This window comes from Pan troglodytes, chromosome 22 (genome assembly GCF_028858775.2).
Source record: "Pan troglodytes isolate AG18354 chromosome 22, NHGRI_mPanTro3-v2.0_pri, whole genome shotgun sequence".
Lineage (NCBI taxonomy): Eukaryota > Metazoa > Chordata > Mammalia > Primates > Hominidae > Pan > Pan troglodytes.
In genome coordinates this window covers 38,737,736-38,753,308 of record NC_072420.2, presented here as the reverse complement: position 1 = coordinate 38,753,308, position 15,573 = coordinate 38,737,736, and positions in this window count along the sequence as shown.

Below are 15,573 nucleotides of genomic sequence, written 5' to 3'. Positions count from 1 at the left end.
GGACAGATAGTGATATTATGGACACTGATACTATGTATATATTTAACATACATTTGAATTTATAAAAATTAAAAGCTTTATAATGATATACTATATATTTTTTCAGTGCCAGCTATGGATCCCACAACTACAGAGTCACCATTATCTCTGCTTCTGTGTCTGTTTTTCTGACCTGAAATCCCAGAAGAAGGGGAAGATGTGCTTTCTTAGAATCTGACCCTAAGAGGGTTCAAATATTAGCCACCCTTTCCCCAAGATCCCTGGATAAGACAAATAAGACTCCACAATCTGTACCTGTTGGAAAGAAGTCCGGGATGGCTATGACTAAGAGCTGTCTTCTCTTATATTCTCATCGTGTTTTAAAATAGATATAAGATACCTCTGGGAGGATAAATAAGAAACTGACAACATGTTTGCTGCCAAGGATAGGAGTTGAGTAGATGGGAGACACAGGTAGAAGGGACACTTTACTGTGTACTTTTTGTCCCTCTTGATTTTTGAATCATGTTGGAAGAGTAGTAGAGAGAGAGAGAAAACAGGAGATGGTTAATGGGTATAAAAATACAGTTAGATAGAATGAATAAAACATAGTGTTTGGTAGCACAATAGGGTGACTGTAGTTAATAATTTCTTATATATTTCAAAATAACTAAAAGAGTGGAATTGGAATATCCCTAATGCAAAAAATGATAAATGCCTCAGGTGGTGGATCATCCACTTACCCCAATTTGACCACTACACATTATATGCTTGTATCAAAATATCACATGCACCCCATAAATATATACAATTATTGTGTATCCACAATAATTAAAAATAAAATGTCTTAAGTTTTTTAAAAGAAAAAGAACATAAAATATTTCAAAGAAAAAATGGTATAGCTAATTTAAGAATAAATTAAAGAACTAAAAGAATTCATTTTTAATGGCTTTGTCTGTAATCGAATTGAAATATACATAATGATATTGTGGGAATCAGTGCTAAGTACTGACTATTGTTAACCATTTTTCATCTATGATTTTTCTTCCTATAACCATGTCCTCAGGTCCTGAGTTCTCAGGTAGAATGTAGCCTTACTAAAAGAAAAAAAATAAGCCATCACACTTCTTATAGAACCTGACCTAATGTCCTGAAAAAATGCCTTTGATTAATAATTAATAAACAATCTCTTTTAAAAAATCAAGGTCTTTTTTTCTATGCCCAAAACATTTTTTCTAAAGCAGTCATTTTTTTTACCCTAAATTAAGGCCATACAATGTATGGCATTGGCCAAAACATATAAACAAATCTGAGAGCCCCTTGATGCTCGATTCCTGGATCTCAGGACCCCCTCTGGGACTTCAAAGAAGTCCTCAAAGGCCTCCTCTTGTGGCAGAGCATGCTCTTCAGTGTTCTCTGAGCAGACAGGAAAAGGGAGCATAAGCTTGGGCCCAAGTGAATCTCGGAAACCAATGCTTCTTATACTTCTACTGCATTCTCGCCCTTCTTGCCCTAACCTCATCCATTAATTCTATAAATACTGTATTAGTCCATTCCGACGCTGCTAAGAAAGACATGTCCCCCAAATGGGTAATTTTTAAAGGAAATAAGTTTAATGGACTCACAGTTCCACATGGCTGAGGAGGCCTCAAAATCATGGTGGAAGACAAAGGAAGAGCAAAGGAACATGTTGCATGAGGCAGGCAACAGAGCGTGTGCAGGGAAACTCCCATTTATAAAACCATCAGATCTTGTGAGACTTATTTACTACCATGAGAACAATATGGAGGAAACCACCCCCATGATTCAATTATCTCCACCTGGCCCTGCCCTTGACACATAGGGATTATTACAATTCAAGGTGAGATTTGGGTGGGGACACAGAGCCAAACCATGTCAAATACTCATTGAACATTATGGCCAAATTCATTGACCTTTACAGCCACGATGCATGTCCAAAGTCAGTAGTTTTTCATGATTTTTAAAATAGTTCTTGTGAGCAATGACAGCAAATTCGATGTTTACTTTAATTTCTCCTCCCTTCCTGAGTTTATCCTGAGTTCAGCCCCTTCCTCTGCCCAGCAAAGAGCCAAATGCCCAGCCTAAATGTTTAGGAGAAAACTTACAACCAATTCTCTTGCCTGACTTTTGCCATTTAGGGCAGAGCTCCAAGACTTTTGTACAAGGTAAATGCTGTTTTTTATCTTTCAAATGGAGTTGTTGAATGAAGAGATTTGTTTAGCTCATTAGAAGTGCTAAAAGTAAATGCTCAACATTATCTTATAAACATTAAACTCACACTTACCCTCTTCTTTGTGTAAATTAGAAATCCCAAAGTCTATGCAAATGCACTTCTCTGAGTATTGAGTATCAATAATATTCCACTACATGGAAATACCTACTCAGTCATTTTTATTTGATATGCATATACAAGACCAATATTGGTGTGTCATTAAAATGTGAGGTTCCGTACCTAGTGGCATTTATTTTCAGTATGAAGAGTTTGTTTCTGCAAAAACCTGTTTTGTTCATGAATACTTATCCCAGCAGCTCTCTAACCTCTCCCACAACCCTGCAGAGCTCCACCATCCCAGTGTGCCCCCTGGAAGGGCCTTTAATTCCACAGAGAGGCAGAGTAGAAGAATACTGAGAAATGGTGAATACAGTGCCAGGCAAACAGTTGCATGCTTGGTTCATATCTAGAAGGCAAGTTAATGATACACCTTTCCTCTGTAACAACAGAACAATGACAACAAAATGTAACTAGAAGGTCAATTCATGTCTGTGTTTTTAGTAGACACAGAAAAAGGAGGGGACACTTTTAAATAATAAACACAAGCAGTATGTAAATGACATAGTAACCCAATTTTAAAATAAAGGAACTAAAGTCAGCACCAGGACCTTTTCAATAATAGAGTAGTGACATTATCTTACATTTCCAGAATCCTTTGTATTTCATTGTGAATTCACTCTAACTCTTAGACCAACCACATGGGGATAGGGTAGATATTATCCACAATTATAGATGGAGAATCTTGATTTTCAGATACATGAAATAACTTTCCCAAGGTCATAGAGTTAGTAAACTTTTGTGCAGGAACCATGAGCCCTGATGTTTTTTTTTAGATAAGTGTGTGAGATAACCCAGAAGGAGTCATTTCTTCCTCTCCCTTCCTTTACTATGGGTTTGTCAGTCATGTTCCACTAATACCAAGTCAAGTTAGAGAAGGCAGACACAGCCAGTAGAAAGAGGAAAGATGCTGTTCAGGAGGGTAGTAGGTAGCATCCTATCTCAGCTGAGGCACAGCAACTGGGAAAGACCAGTATAAAAATATTTAGGGTTGTCAGAAATTAGAGGAGTCAGTAGGTTAAGATACATAAACTAAGACCACAAGTCAGGACACATAACGTAATGAGAGGCTAGAGAAGGCAGCCCCCTGATAACTCAGGGTAGGCAGTTGTTAGATCAACACGTTGAAATGCCATAGGATGAGCCTCACCTTTTATTGGAATAAGTGAGGATTTTGTGGTGATTGTCACTATTGGTACCTGACATGTTTTGGCTGTGTCCCCACCCAAATCTCACCTTGAATTGTAGTAATCTTCACGTGGCAAGGGCAGGTCTAGGTGGAGATAATTGAATCATGTGGGTGGTTTCCCCCATCCTGTTCTTGTGGTTGTGAATAAGTCTCACAAGATCTGATGGTTATGTAAGTGGGAGTTCCCCTGCACACACTCTCTGGCCTGCCACCATGTAAGAATTCCCTTTGCTCTTCCTTCGTCTTCCACCATGATTGTGAGTCCTTCCCAGCCATGTGGAACTGCGAGCCCATTAAACCTCTTTCCTTTACAAATTACCCAGTTTTAGGTATGTCTTTATTTGCAGCATGAGAACAGACTAATACAGTACCAGCATGTCCCTAATGCAGTAAAGGCAGAAACATGTTTGGCTCATGGGATCATAGATCATTCTACTGACCTCATCATACATCTTGAGAACAGAGATATTGCAACCCAGCTCTAGGAAGCACACTTCCAGAAGCTTAAGTAGAAAAATGCCCTTTTGAAGACACTCGGGAAAGTCACCTTCAACACTCAGGTGCAGAGGCGACTCCCTGTCTTCTCAAAAGGAGTTGTGCTGAGCCTTGGAAGCAGCCAAAGCTTATCACAGGGAAATGGAGCTAAAGGGGACTTTTGTGTTGGAATGTCTGAGAAAGAGAATCTGTCCAAGCCTGGGGATATGGACCCCATGAGGAGGCATGGTGTCAGTGCTCAGGACCCGGAAGGCCGAGGCACATTTTAAGCCATAGACACATTTTAAGAGGCCATGTACAGAGATGATAACAAAGGCTGTGACCCTGGAAAGCTAAGAGAAAATGGAAGTACCTATGGGTGAGCTTGGCATTGAATAAGTGGGATCTTCCACCCTTGACTCAAAGATCTTGGAGGCCCGTGACATGGGTGGCACCTTCCCTGACCCTTGCTAAGAGCGTATTGTTCTAATTTGCATATTCTGCTTCTTCCTCTCAGTACTGCCTGACTGTCACCCGTCAGCCTCTGACAATGCTCTCTTTTGCCTGGGGATCAGGCAATGTATCAGAGCCCTCCACTCAGCAAGAGTTTTTGGTTTGTTGTTTTCCATTTCCCTGAAAAGAAAGATGCTTTTAATACTTCCTCCTTGTCCTTATTAGGCAGAACCATCCCAAATCAAACCTTCGAGCCATCTATGATGTGCAGAATTGATCTTGAAACAGAGCATAATCAATACATAAACATGGGCATAGACTTTGTCTTCTTCCTTTCCTGATAATCTGCTCACTAAGGGTGTGCTTGTTAATGCTATTGACCAGCTTACTGAGACATGAGAGACAAGCAAGTCCTGTGTGAATGTGGCAATAGAGCTTGATTATCCAGAAAATCTCTTAAAGGGCACTATTATTAACTGGAAATTTTTTTCTATTCCATTTTAAGACAAAGGAGAAAATCACAAAACAAGATGATATTTTGTATATTGGTTAAATATGGGTTTTATGTCATCAGCGTCTTAGCTGTGATCTCCAGAGTATGACATGCACACACAAAAGTATCCATTGAGGTAGACAAAGGAAGTATTTTATTTTCATACTAAAAAATGAACAATACTTTACTACTATTTAGTGCATATGGATTGAGATTGAGGCAGAGGATTGTAATGCTCACCAAATACCCATGGGCTCCTTTATATTTCCCAGACCCCTTTGCAGCTATGATCAATTCATGTGGCCAGGATCTGGCCAATGGAATTGGCCTCCTGGCCTGATCACAGCCTTCCTTTCACATTGCACTGACCCTAGAAGCAAAGAGATCATGCAGAGAAGCTGTCTGGTCCATGCTGTCTCTCTTAGAGTGATAAATGAACTTGAATTGTGTTTAGACACTGGTATTTGGGGGTTACTTATTACCACAGCATAGCCTAACCTCCCATGACTAATGCACCTTGTGCTGTAAGTAAATATCAGACCTTCATGTGTCACCCGCAGTGAGCGAGGTGTTCCGAGGGAGGCTGGCTGTTCATTGGCAATAAGGGGTCCATATCAAGTCTTCCTGTCATTGGTTTGATTTCCATATAATACAACATACTGACTTATGCACACCCAGTTAGGTGAATTTAGAAACTACATTATCTCATTTAAGCTGAGCCAATTCTCACACAATGAGCAGCTGTTTTAAAAGGCAATCCTCCAAAAAACAAACCCTGTGGACTGAAGAAAATAACCAAAAAATACAATCGCAAGAGAACCAGGGTAAAACAACAACTAATATGTCTAACCACATGACGAGATAAAAACAATGACAGCCTGATTCAAACTGAGATGAAAACCAATGAAAAAATTCGGTATTATTAAGAAACCTATCTGAAATATAGTCTTTCATTTAATATATATTTATCAAATGCCTTCTACATGCCAGGCATAATCTAGGTACTGGGGAGAAAACAGCAGACAGAGCAAAGCCCTACTCTCTCATGGAGTTAATCAGCACATATATAAAATGTCGGGTGGTGAGAGGTGCTAGGGGAAAATAAGGCAGGGTAGCTAGTGTCAGAAATGCCTGAGAAGCTGGGGGAGGCTTCTCTGGTAAGGAAATATTTGAGCAGACCCTAAAGGAAAAGAGTCTTGTGCATACCAAAGGGAGAACATTCCAAGCAGAAGAAAGTGCAATTGCAAAGGCAGGGAAGGAGGGGTGGGGGGAGCAAGTCTCCATCGGGCAGGGTGCTATGTAAAGGCAATGGGGGCGGCCAGTGTGGGTGAGAAGCAGTGAGTGAGAAGAAAAGTGGGAGGTGACATGATCCAAGCACTGGGGGCTGATGAAGGTCAAGGTCATGCAGGGGCCTGTAAGGACTCAGGCCATTCCTATGAACGGGAGGAAGAGGCACTGGAAACTCTGCCCAGGGATGTGACAGGATATAACCTGCTTTTTCTGGCTGAGATTAACAAAAGGAGTGAGGGTGGAAGCAGGGAGACCATGTAGCCATTGAGTTTGCAATATGGATCGTCCTTTAATAATGAAAGTCATTCTGGGTGTGTAATTGAGCCTTGATATCATCACAATTAGCAGGACACTTAAAATTAGAACCTAAAAACAACTACCTGTTTATTTATTTATCGCTTAAATTTAAAGGTACTATATACTCAGCCCAGTACTTTAAAAATTCCACTAAGCTTAATGATACTTGTTTAGAAGATCTGTTGAAGTCTCTTACTCAGTAGCAAAACCCTCATTAGGGAAGCACTTATTCATCCTCTTGAAGAAAAATGGCTAAATGGATACATAGGAACCAATATATGTTGACAAATTAAAATGCTTTTCATTGTCAACAAATCAGGAAGAGATTTCAGTAAAATCTTGAAGATAAAAGTATGGGATAAATTATACAGTGGAAAATGTTAGATTATTACATGGATGAGAGTATAGATATTTCTAATGCCTCAGCTGATACATTTGCTAGATCCTGTTTCAGCAAGGCAATATATGATAAACTACATTTTTTATAAGCCACCAAGTGGAAGATTTATTAGATAAAACATCTTCATAGGAGTAATTTTTTTGAGTAAAAACAATGTTTGATGGAAAAACAGTGTAGCGGAACCCCTAATGGGGAGGCTGCTTGACTGTAACTTTACAAACAAAATCTAGGTGAGCATTACAGATATAGCTGCACAAATGAAATCCAAGCACTGCATCCTTTGAAAGCAAGTTATTGCTGCAATGATTAGTTGGATTTATGAAACTAATGCAAAACATGTGTATTAGTTATTGATTGCTGTATAGTATAGGTACTGGGGAGAAAAGAGCAGACAGAGCAAAGCCTTACTCTCTCATGGAGTTAATCAGCCCATATATCAAATGTCAGATGGTGAGAGGTGCTAGGGGAAAATAAAGCAGGGTCGCTAGTGGTAGGAGTGTCAGGAGTTCAGGAATGGCTTGTGTGTCAGGGTCTCTTTCAAGATGGCAATCAAGGTAAGGGCCAGGGCTGGGGCCTCATCTGAGGCCCAATTGGGGAAGGATCTGTTTCCAAGCTTCTGTGGTTGTTGACAGGATTCAGTTCTTCACTGGCTGTTAGACTGAGAGCCTCCTCTCCTGCTGGTGTCAGGCTAGAGGACACCTTCAGTTCCTGGCAACACAGTCCTTTCCATATGGCAGCATAATTCATTAATGCCAGCAAGGGAAAGAGTCAGTAAAGAGAGTTCCTTAGCAGGATGCAAGTTACAATCTTATGTAAGATAATCGTAGAGTGACATCTCCTCCCCTGTGCCAGGTTCTATTGGGCAAAAGCAAGTCACAGGTCCCACCCAGACTCAAAGGGGAGGAATTACACAGGCCTGTGATTCCCAGGAGGTAGGAATCCTAGGGGCCATTTTGGAGTCTGTTTGCCACAACCTGTAAAATGTAGTAAAACCAGTGCAATACTTTGTAATGAGTCAGGAATGACCAGGAAAAGTTTTTGCTAGATGGAGTCTTCCTTGGTAGAGTTTCAATGTCTATTTTATGACAAAATACTTAAAAGAGTTGACAAAATGATTTAAAAAAAAAATTTGAGTACGTTTCCTTAATGAAATGGCAAGTGTTCCAGAGAAACAACTGACAGTGATATACTACTTCTTAGATATTTTGAAAGGAAAAGACAATGTTCTCTTTCAAAATAAAGGTGATGCTTAACAACAATTTTAAAATAATTTGTCTTATTCTGTCTGAGGTGCTATAACAGAATACAATAGGTTGGAAGTCTTAAAGAGCAGACATTTATTTCTCATAGTTCTGGGGTTTGGAAAGCCCAGGATCAAGGCACTGGCAGGCCCCCTGCTGGGACAGACCTGCCTCTAGTTTGCAGATGACTATCTGCTCATTGCATCCTCACATAGCCAAGAGAACGAACATCTCTCTCTGTCTCTTCTTTTAAGGGCACTAATCCCATTCGTGAAGTCTCCACCTTCATAAAATAATTACCTCCCAAAGGCTCCGCCTCCTAACATCGTCACATTAGGACTTAGAATGTCAACGCAGGAACTGGGGGGTGGTGGCAGATACTAACATTCAGTTCATAAAATGATTGCTTATGGAGAAAGCACTTTTAAATGGATGTTTGCAAATGCTTTCATCTATTGTTCAATGTGATATAAATGTGTCACCTACAAAAAACTCTTTAGGAAAAATAAAATTGAAAAGAAATCTAAAAACCTTTTATTTTTTATTTATTTTTATTTATTTCTTTATTTTGAGACAGAGTCTCGCTCCCTCACCCAGGCTGGAGTGCAGTGGTGAGATCTCGGCTCACTGCAACCTCCACCTCCTGGGTTCAAGCAATTCTCCTGTCTCAGCCTCCCAAGTAGCTGGGACTACAGGTGTGCACCACCACACCCGGCTAATTTTTGTATTTTTAGTAGAGACCGGGTTTCACCATGTTGGCCAGGGTGGTCTTGAACTGACTTCAGGTGATCCACCTGCCTTGGCCTCCCAAATTGCTGTAATTACAGATGTAAGCCACCATGGCCAGCTCTAAAATCCTTTTAAATGAAGAAGTTTAGTGACTTTTGAATCCATTTGTTAAGTTTAAATATATTTAATTTTTAATTTAGCTTTCAAGTGTGAGTTTTTGAGGGAAGAGAGTGCTTTATTTCTTTCTCTCTCTTTCTCCCACTCTCTCTCTCTTTATCTCTGTATCTCTGCATGTCTCTGTCTTTTTCCCTGAAGAGAGACCCATATCAAGACAAACACACATACACACACACATACTGGTACCCCAGTAAATCATATTTGAAGACCCAATTTGACCGGTATATCCACAGTTTTTTCTTGGAGTTGGTGCCTCAGAGGTGAAGGCAGGGACAGATTGTGTGAAGCCATGCTGAAATCCCCATAGATGTGACCCAATGTCAGACCTAAGAGTGAGACTCACCTAGGATGCTGAATAAATACTGTCCATTTAGCCCTGGGAAGCCCAAGTATCTTGGAACAGGAAGTAAATTTTCTCGTGGGGTTTCAATGATCTTAATTTCAACTCCACTGAAGTTTTAAACTGTGTACAATGTTAAATTAGTTCTAGTTCATGCTATGTTATGATTTCTCCTCTCTATAATGAAAAAGTGAATTGGCTAAGGATCTATATGTAACTAGATTTATTGGGAGAGCAGAACCATTAACATGAGTCTCCACATGCATTTTCTCATGCTTGGAGAACAATCAGAACTGCTTAATTAAGTGCCGAAGAACAAAGCTCTATTATCGTCCACAAGATGAGAATGTCAGTCCTGAGCCTACTTGTCTTCCAGTCCGTTCCCCAAACACCATAGTAATCCATGATCCAAAGTAAGCACTGTTCATTACCTCATCTACTGCTTCTTAAAAATGTGTTTATGCATTTAGTATTTGTACGTCCGTGAGTTAATGAGCGTTATACATTTTGTGGGAAGTAGTACTATGAGGAGAAAACCAAAAAAAGCAAAACCTTGCTCTTCCCAGAACATTGGGTTCAGTTAACCACATCGTAGCTGTTCTTAAGCTGTGTTCTGTGGTGGATGCCTGTGTGTGTGCGCACACACAGACACACACACAGTTGCACTTGCACTGCATTCCACAATCACACATTGCCAAATAACTTTGTATGGTCTGTCTACTTGTCATCCCTGGAGAGTCACTAAATAAATCAACGTATTAAATGTTCTTTGAAGTTTTACAGCTAGGAAACCTACTCGCTTTTGTTTAACCTAGTAGTTCCCAGACATGTCTGAGCATGAATCATCTTTCCTTACTAGAACAATATCTTAGTTTGGATTCCCCTGCTATTCATTCCAGTACAAGGAGTTTATTTGGGAAATGATTGGAGGAAATGCCAATGAGTGTGTGAGAACATGAGCTGAGGAAAGGAGGGCAGCCAGGAAAGGGTCTGTTATCAAGCGACTCACCACCCTGGTTCTAGCTAGTAATTAAGAGCCCAGGTAGAGCATCTGCTTCTGCTCAGTCACTGACTGAGGAATATCCGACCTGCAGCACTCGTGGACAGAGCATTCTAGAGCAAGAGAAAGCAAAGAGACACAGATATTTGCAGCTGGAAGCCAGACTACTACAATGGTAAGACCAAGGTGTCAGCAGAGCACCAGCACCTGACAAGACAGCTTTCAAGACAGTCTTGTAGCTTTCAGAACACTCAGGTTGTGCAGAATACAGTCTGGGGAATACTGGCATGTATCTCGGATTTTTTACATGCAAGCAATGGTGGTATTCTGAATAGACATGGCCCTAGGAAATAAAATGGGAGCCCCTGAAGGAGTAATATTAGTGAAATTCTGCAGAAAGAAAGGAACAAGCATTGACTGGGCAGCAGACTGAAAACTGGAACTCAGTTCCAGCACTCCCAAGGGTTTGATTAAGCTGTGGAAGAAGACACGAAGGCTGAGGGAAGTTTCTGAAACCATGGGGCAGTGGGGGTGGGGGGAGTAGTTCCAGGTTTTTCTATGAAACATGATTAAAATGGAGGGTGTTCTTATGCACACAGAGCAATTGAAAGAAAAGTAACCTACACCAGAAGGCAGAAGCAACAGTAATATCTGGATTGGGAATGTACTTCAGGGAACTGAATGGAAGATAAAAGAACAAACCCCCACCAATAGCCTAGAATTAGAGAGACCTCTGGAGGACTCCAAAATGACATCTTAACAAGCCTGTGCTGATAGATCTGAGAAGCTCACAAGAGCTTCTCTCCAAGGTGTGAGTTGAAATGGAGGAAATGGTGGTCACTTAGCTGACATGAGAGTTTCCATCTGAGAAGGCTTCTGAGAGGCTTCTCATGGGGAAAGGGGGAAGAAATGTCTTCTGGAGAGTAATACTAACAGTGAACACTTGGCTTTAGTTTGGGTCTGCCATGAAGCTGATGTTAAGATAGGATTAGACACACAAGAGATTTTCTGGGGGAAAGAACAGGAGAGATGGAAACGGGGAGAGCCTTCAATTGATGTTACAAGTTTGACATCTGGGAAGAAGAGCAGGAAGGATGAAAGAGTGTATTAGGAAGAGTCTTGGACTGCAGCGCAGTTCCAAAAAGGTTTGAGGAGGCCAATGGGGAGTCCTCAAGTCAAAATCACCTGTTAAAATAATCTGCGCCTCTCTGGAATGTGTGTGCGTTGACAGCCTGCCACACTCTGCTGTTGGCTGGGAGCTGCCTGCAGGAGGCATGACCTCAGTATGAGGACAGCAGTCAGCTACACTCTAAGCAGCAGCAGATCTCTGCAGTGCATTTTCAGGACCGTCACCTCCTTATACAGCGCTCACTATGTGCTAGGCTCAGGAGTCCTCACGTCGGCCCCACAACATGAGCATTTTACAATGATTCTGTAGCAGAGAATACTAATGGACACTTTTCTAGTAGTCAGACTGTAGAGTTTATTTCAATTCTGTCCTAACTTTGTTCTTTAATCCATTGCCTAATCACGGAGTCATTTTTTAGGTTGTTACTGTTTTGTTCAGTTTTATTTACCTGTTTCCAAAGCTCCTTTAAGAATGCTTATTTTTTATTTTATTTATTTTTTTGAAAGGAAAAAGTAAACAATTTTATTTGCAAATCATCTATGTAGAAAATCCTATGGAGTCTATAATACAGCTATCAGAACCATTAAATGAGCTTGGCAATGTTGCAGATACAAGATCAGTATAAATAACCAATTGTATTTCTATATACTAGCAATAAAGAATTGGAGATTAAAATTTTAAATACAATACTATTTAAAATGACTTCCGAAATGTGAAATACTTAGGAACAAATCTGACAAAATTACAAAATATTGCTAAGATAAAATTTAAAAACCTAAAGAAACGGAGAGATACACTGCGTTTATTGGCTGAAAAACGAAATGTTATTTAGATGTCAATTATCCTCCAAAGTGGGTTTCTTATAGGTAGCATCTCTATTCACTCTGCCAATATCTGTGTATTAATTTTGGTGTTTAGATCATTTAATGTGATTATCGATATGGTTAGATCTAAATCTATCATTTTGCTATTTCTTTTCCGTCTTCCCCATCTATTATTTGTTCTCTGTTTCCTCTCTGTTTTTTCTTTTTTATTTATTTATTTACTTATTTTTATTTATTTATATATATATTTTTATTATACTTTAAGTTCTAGGGTACATGTGCACAACGTGCAGGTTTGTTACATATGTATACATGTGCCATGTTGGTGTGCTGCACCCATTAACTCGTCATTTACATCAGGTATATCTCCTAATGCTATCCCTCCCCGCTCCCCCCACCCCATGACAGGCCCCTCACTCATAGGTGGGAATTGAACAATGAGAACACTTGGACACAGGAAGGGGAACATCTGTTTTCTATTAGATGTAAATATTGTTTATGATTCCAAAAAATGCTTATTTTAAAAAATTAACATGTCCAATAGAACTTTCTGAAATTATGGGAGAGTTCCATGTCTGTGTTGTTCAGTATAGCAGACACTGGTCACATGTGGCTGCTGACTGCTCGAGATGTAGCTAGTGAAACTAAAAAACTGGATTATTTCTTCAATTTAATTAATTAATTAATTAATTAATTTTTGAGACGGAGTCTTACTCTGTACCCAGGCTGGAGTGCAGTGGCACAACCTCGGCTCACTGCAACCTCTGTCTTCCAGGTTCAAGCAATTATCATGCCTCAGCCTCCTGAGTAACTGGGACTACAGGCGCCCACCACCACGCCTGGCTAATTTTTTGTATTTTTAGTAGAAATGGGGTTTCACTGTGTTAGCCAGGATGATCTCGATCTCCTGACCTCGTGCTCTACCCGCCTCGGCCTCCCAAAGTGCTGGGATTACAGGCGTGAGCCGCTGCGCCCGGCCTTTTTTTTTTTTTTTTTTTTTTTTTTGAGATGGAGTCTTAATCTGTCACCCAGGCTGGAATGCAGTGGTTTGATCTTGGTTCACTGCAACCTCCATCTCCTGGGTTCCAGCAATTCTCTTGCCTCAGCCTCCTGAGTAGCTGGGACTACAGACGTGCACCATCAGACCCAGCTATTTTTTTTTCTTTTTTTTTTTTTGTTGTATTTTTAGTAGAGACAGGGCTTCTCCATATTGGCCAGGCTGGTCTCAAACTCCTGGCCTCGGGTGATCCCCCTGCCTCAGCCTCTCAAAGTGCTGGAATCACAGATGTGAGCCACAGTGCACAGCCTATTTAATTTTTAATTAACCTGAATTTAATTTTAAGTGATGACGTGTGGCTACTGGCCACTGCACTGGACGGTGAAACTTGCAGATTAATTAGAAAATATCCAGAGCCAGTAGTTCCCGCCCCAGGAACCTCAGAAGGTATCTCATTAAAGTGGAGAGCATGCTATGATCTGGGTTCAGACCCACTGCCTCACAAGTTCAGAATCAGACTTGCCAGTACAGCAAGAGAAAATCCACCTATTAGGCATAAATCAAGATAATCTGGCTTGGAAAACTGAAATAAACTACAGGGACAATTTAATTTATAATAGCTCTAACTGCGAAGCAGTAAGCCAAGCTATTTGCATCAACAAAATCAGCACAGTCCCTTCCTACAGCCAAGTTGACTAAGAATTCCATTGATTAATGAAGAAGTTACACAAATTCACATAAAGAAATTACATCGCAAGGCCTAATTTTAAAAATGGGCAAAGGACTTGAGTAGACATTTCTCCAAAGGAGATCTACAAATGGCCAAAAAGCACATGAAAAGATGCTTAGTACCACTAATCATTAAGGAAATGCAAATCAAAACCACAATGATAACCACTTCACAGCCATTAGAATGGTTAATATTAAAACATGGAAAATAACAAATGCTGGCAAGGATGTGGAGCAACTGGCACCTTCGTGCATTGCCGCTGGGATTATACAATGGTGCAGCCAATGTGGAAGACAGTTTGGAGATTCCTCAAAAAGTTAAACAGAGACTTGCCATAGGACCCAGCAATTCCACTTCTGAGTATCTACCCAAACAAATTCAAAATGGGGACTCAACTAGATCCATGCACACCAAAGCTCATAGCAGAATTGTTCACAATAGCCAAAAGGTGGAAAAAACCCATAATGTCTATGAACAGATTAATAGATGAATGAAATGTGGTATGTGCACACACTGGAATATTATTCAGGCTTAACAAGAAAGGAAATTCTGATACATGCTACGACACAGGTGAACCTTGAAAACGTTGTCCTAAATGAGTGCAGCCAAAGTCACAGGGACAAATATTGTATGATTCAACTTAGATGACATATCTGGAACAAACAGAGACACAGAAACAGAGAGTAGAATAGTGGTTACCAAGGGCTGAGAGGAGAGGGAAATGGGGTTTTATTGTTTAATGTGTACAGGATTTCTATTTAGGATAATGAAAAAGTTCTAGTAATAGTGATAAGGATAGCAAAACATTGTGAATGTACTTAATGTCACAGAATTGAATACTAAAGAAATGGTTAAAATAATTACAAGTTATTTTACCACAATACAAAATATTTTTAAAACATATCACAAAAACACTAAAACTCAAAATGCCTATTCCAAAGCATTTCTTCCTTTAGTTAAAAGATCCACCCAAAAAGCCACTTTCTAATCAGAAAGTTGCAAGCTGACTATGGAACTGGAAATGAGAAAGGAAGGTGGTTGCAGGAATGAAGTGCTTGGTAGAAGTGATCTTATCAGCAGGTTCACTGGCTCTTATCCCCGTGAATCCTCTCCTCAAAAGCCAGGGTCCTGTTCTGTACTAATCAATTGGAATCCCACATGGCTGCTCCCCTGGCCACAGAGCTCAGATGGACAGAGCCAAGTTCCTCCAGTGACTTCCCTGTTCTTTACTTACAGTGATGACTGGCCCCACCTCTTCAGATTGATGCATTCTTTAAACATGCTCATACTTCCAATAAAACTACCGTTATCATCCCCTACACCTGCAAACCATTCCGTCTCTTTAAAGTACTTTCCTTATGTCTGCTGTGATCTGTTGATTGCTTACTTCATCAATTCTAAGTTCTTGTCTTGGGAAGAGGGGTGACTGTACAGATTCCCTTAACAGCAGAAACCACAACTGCCCTTGACCTTACAACTTT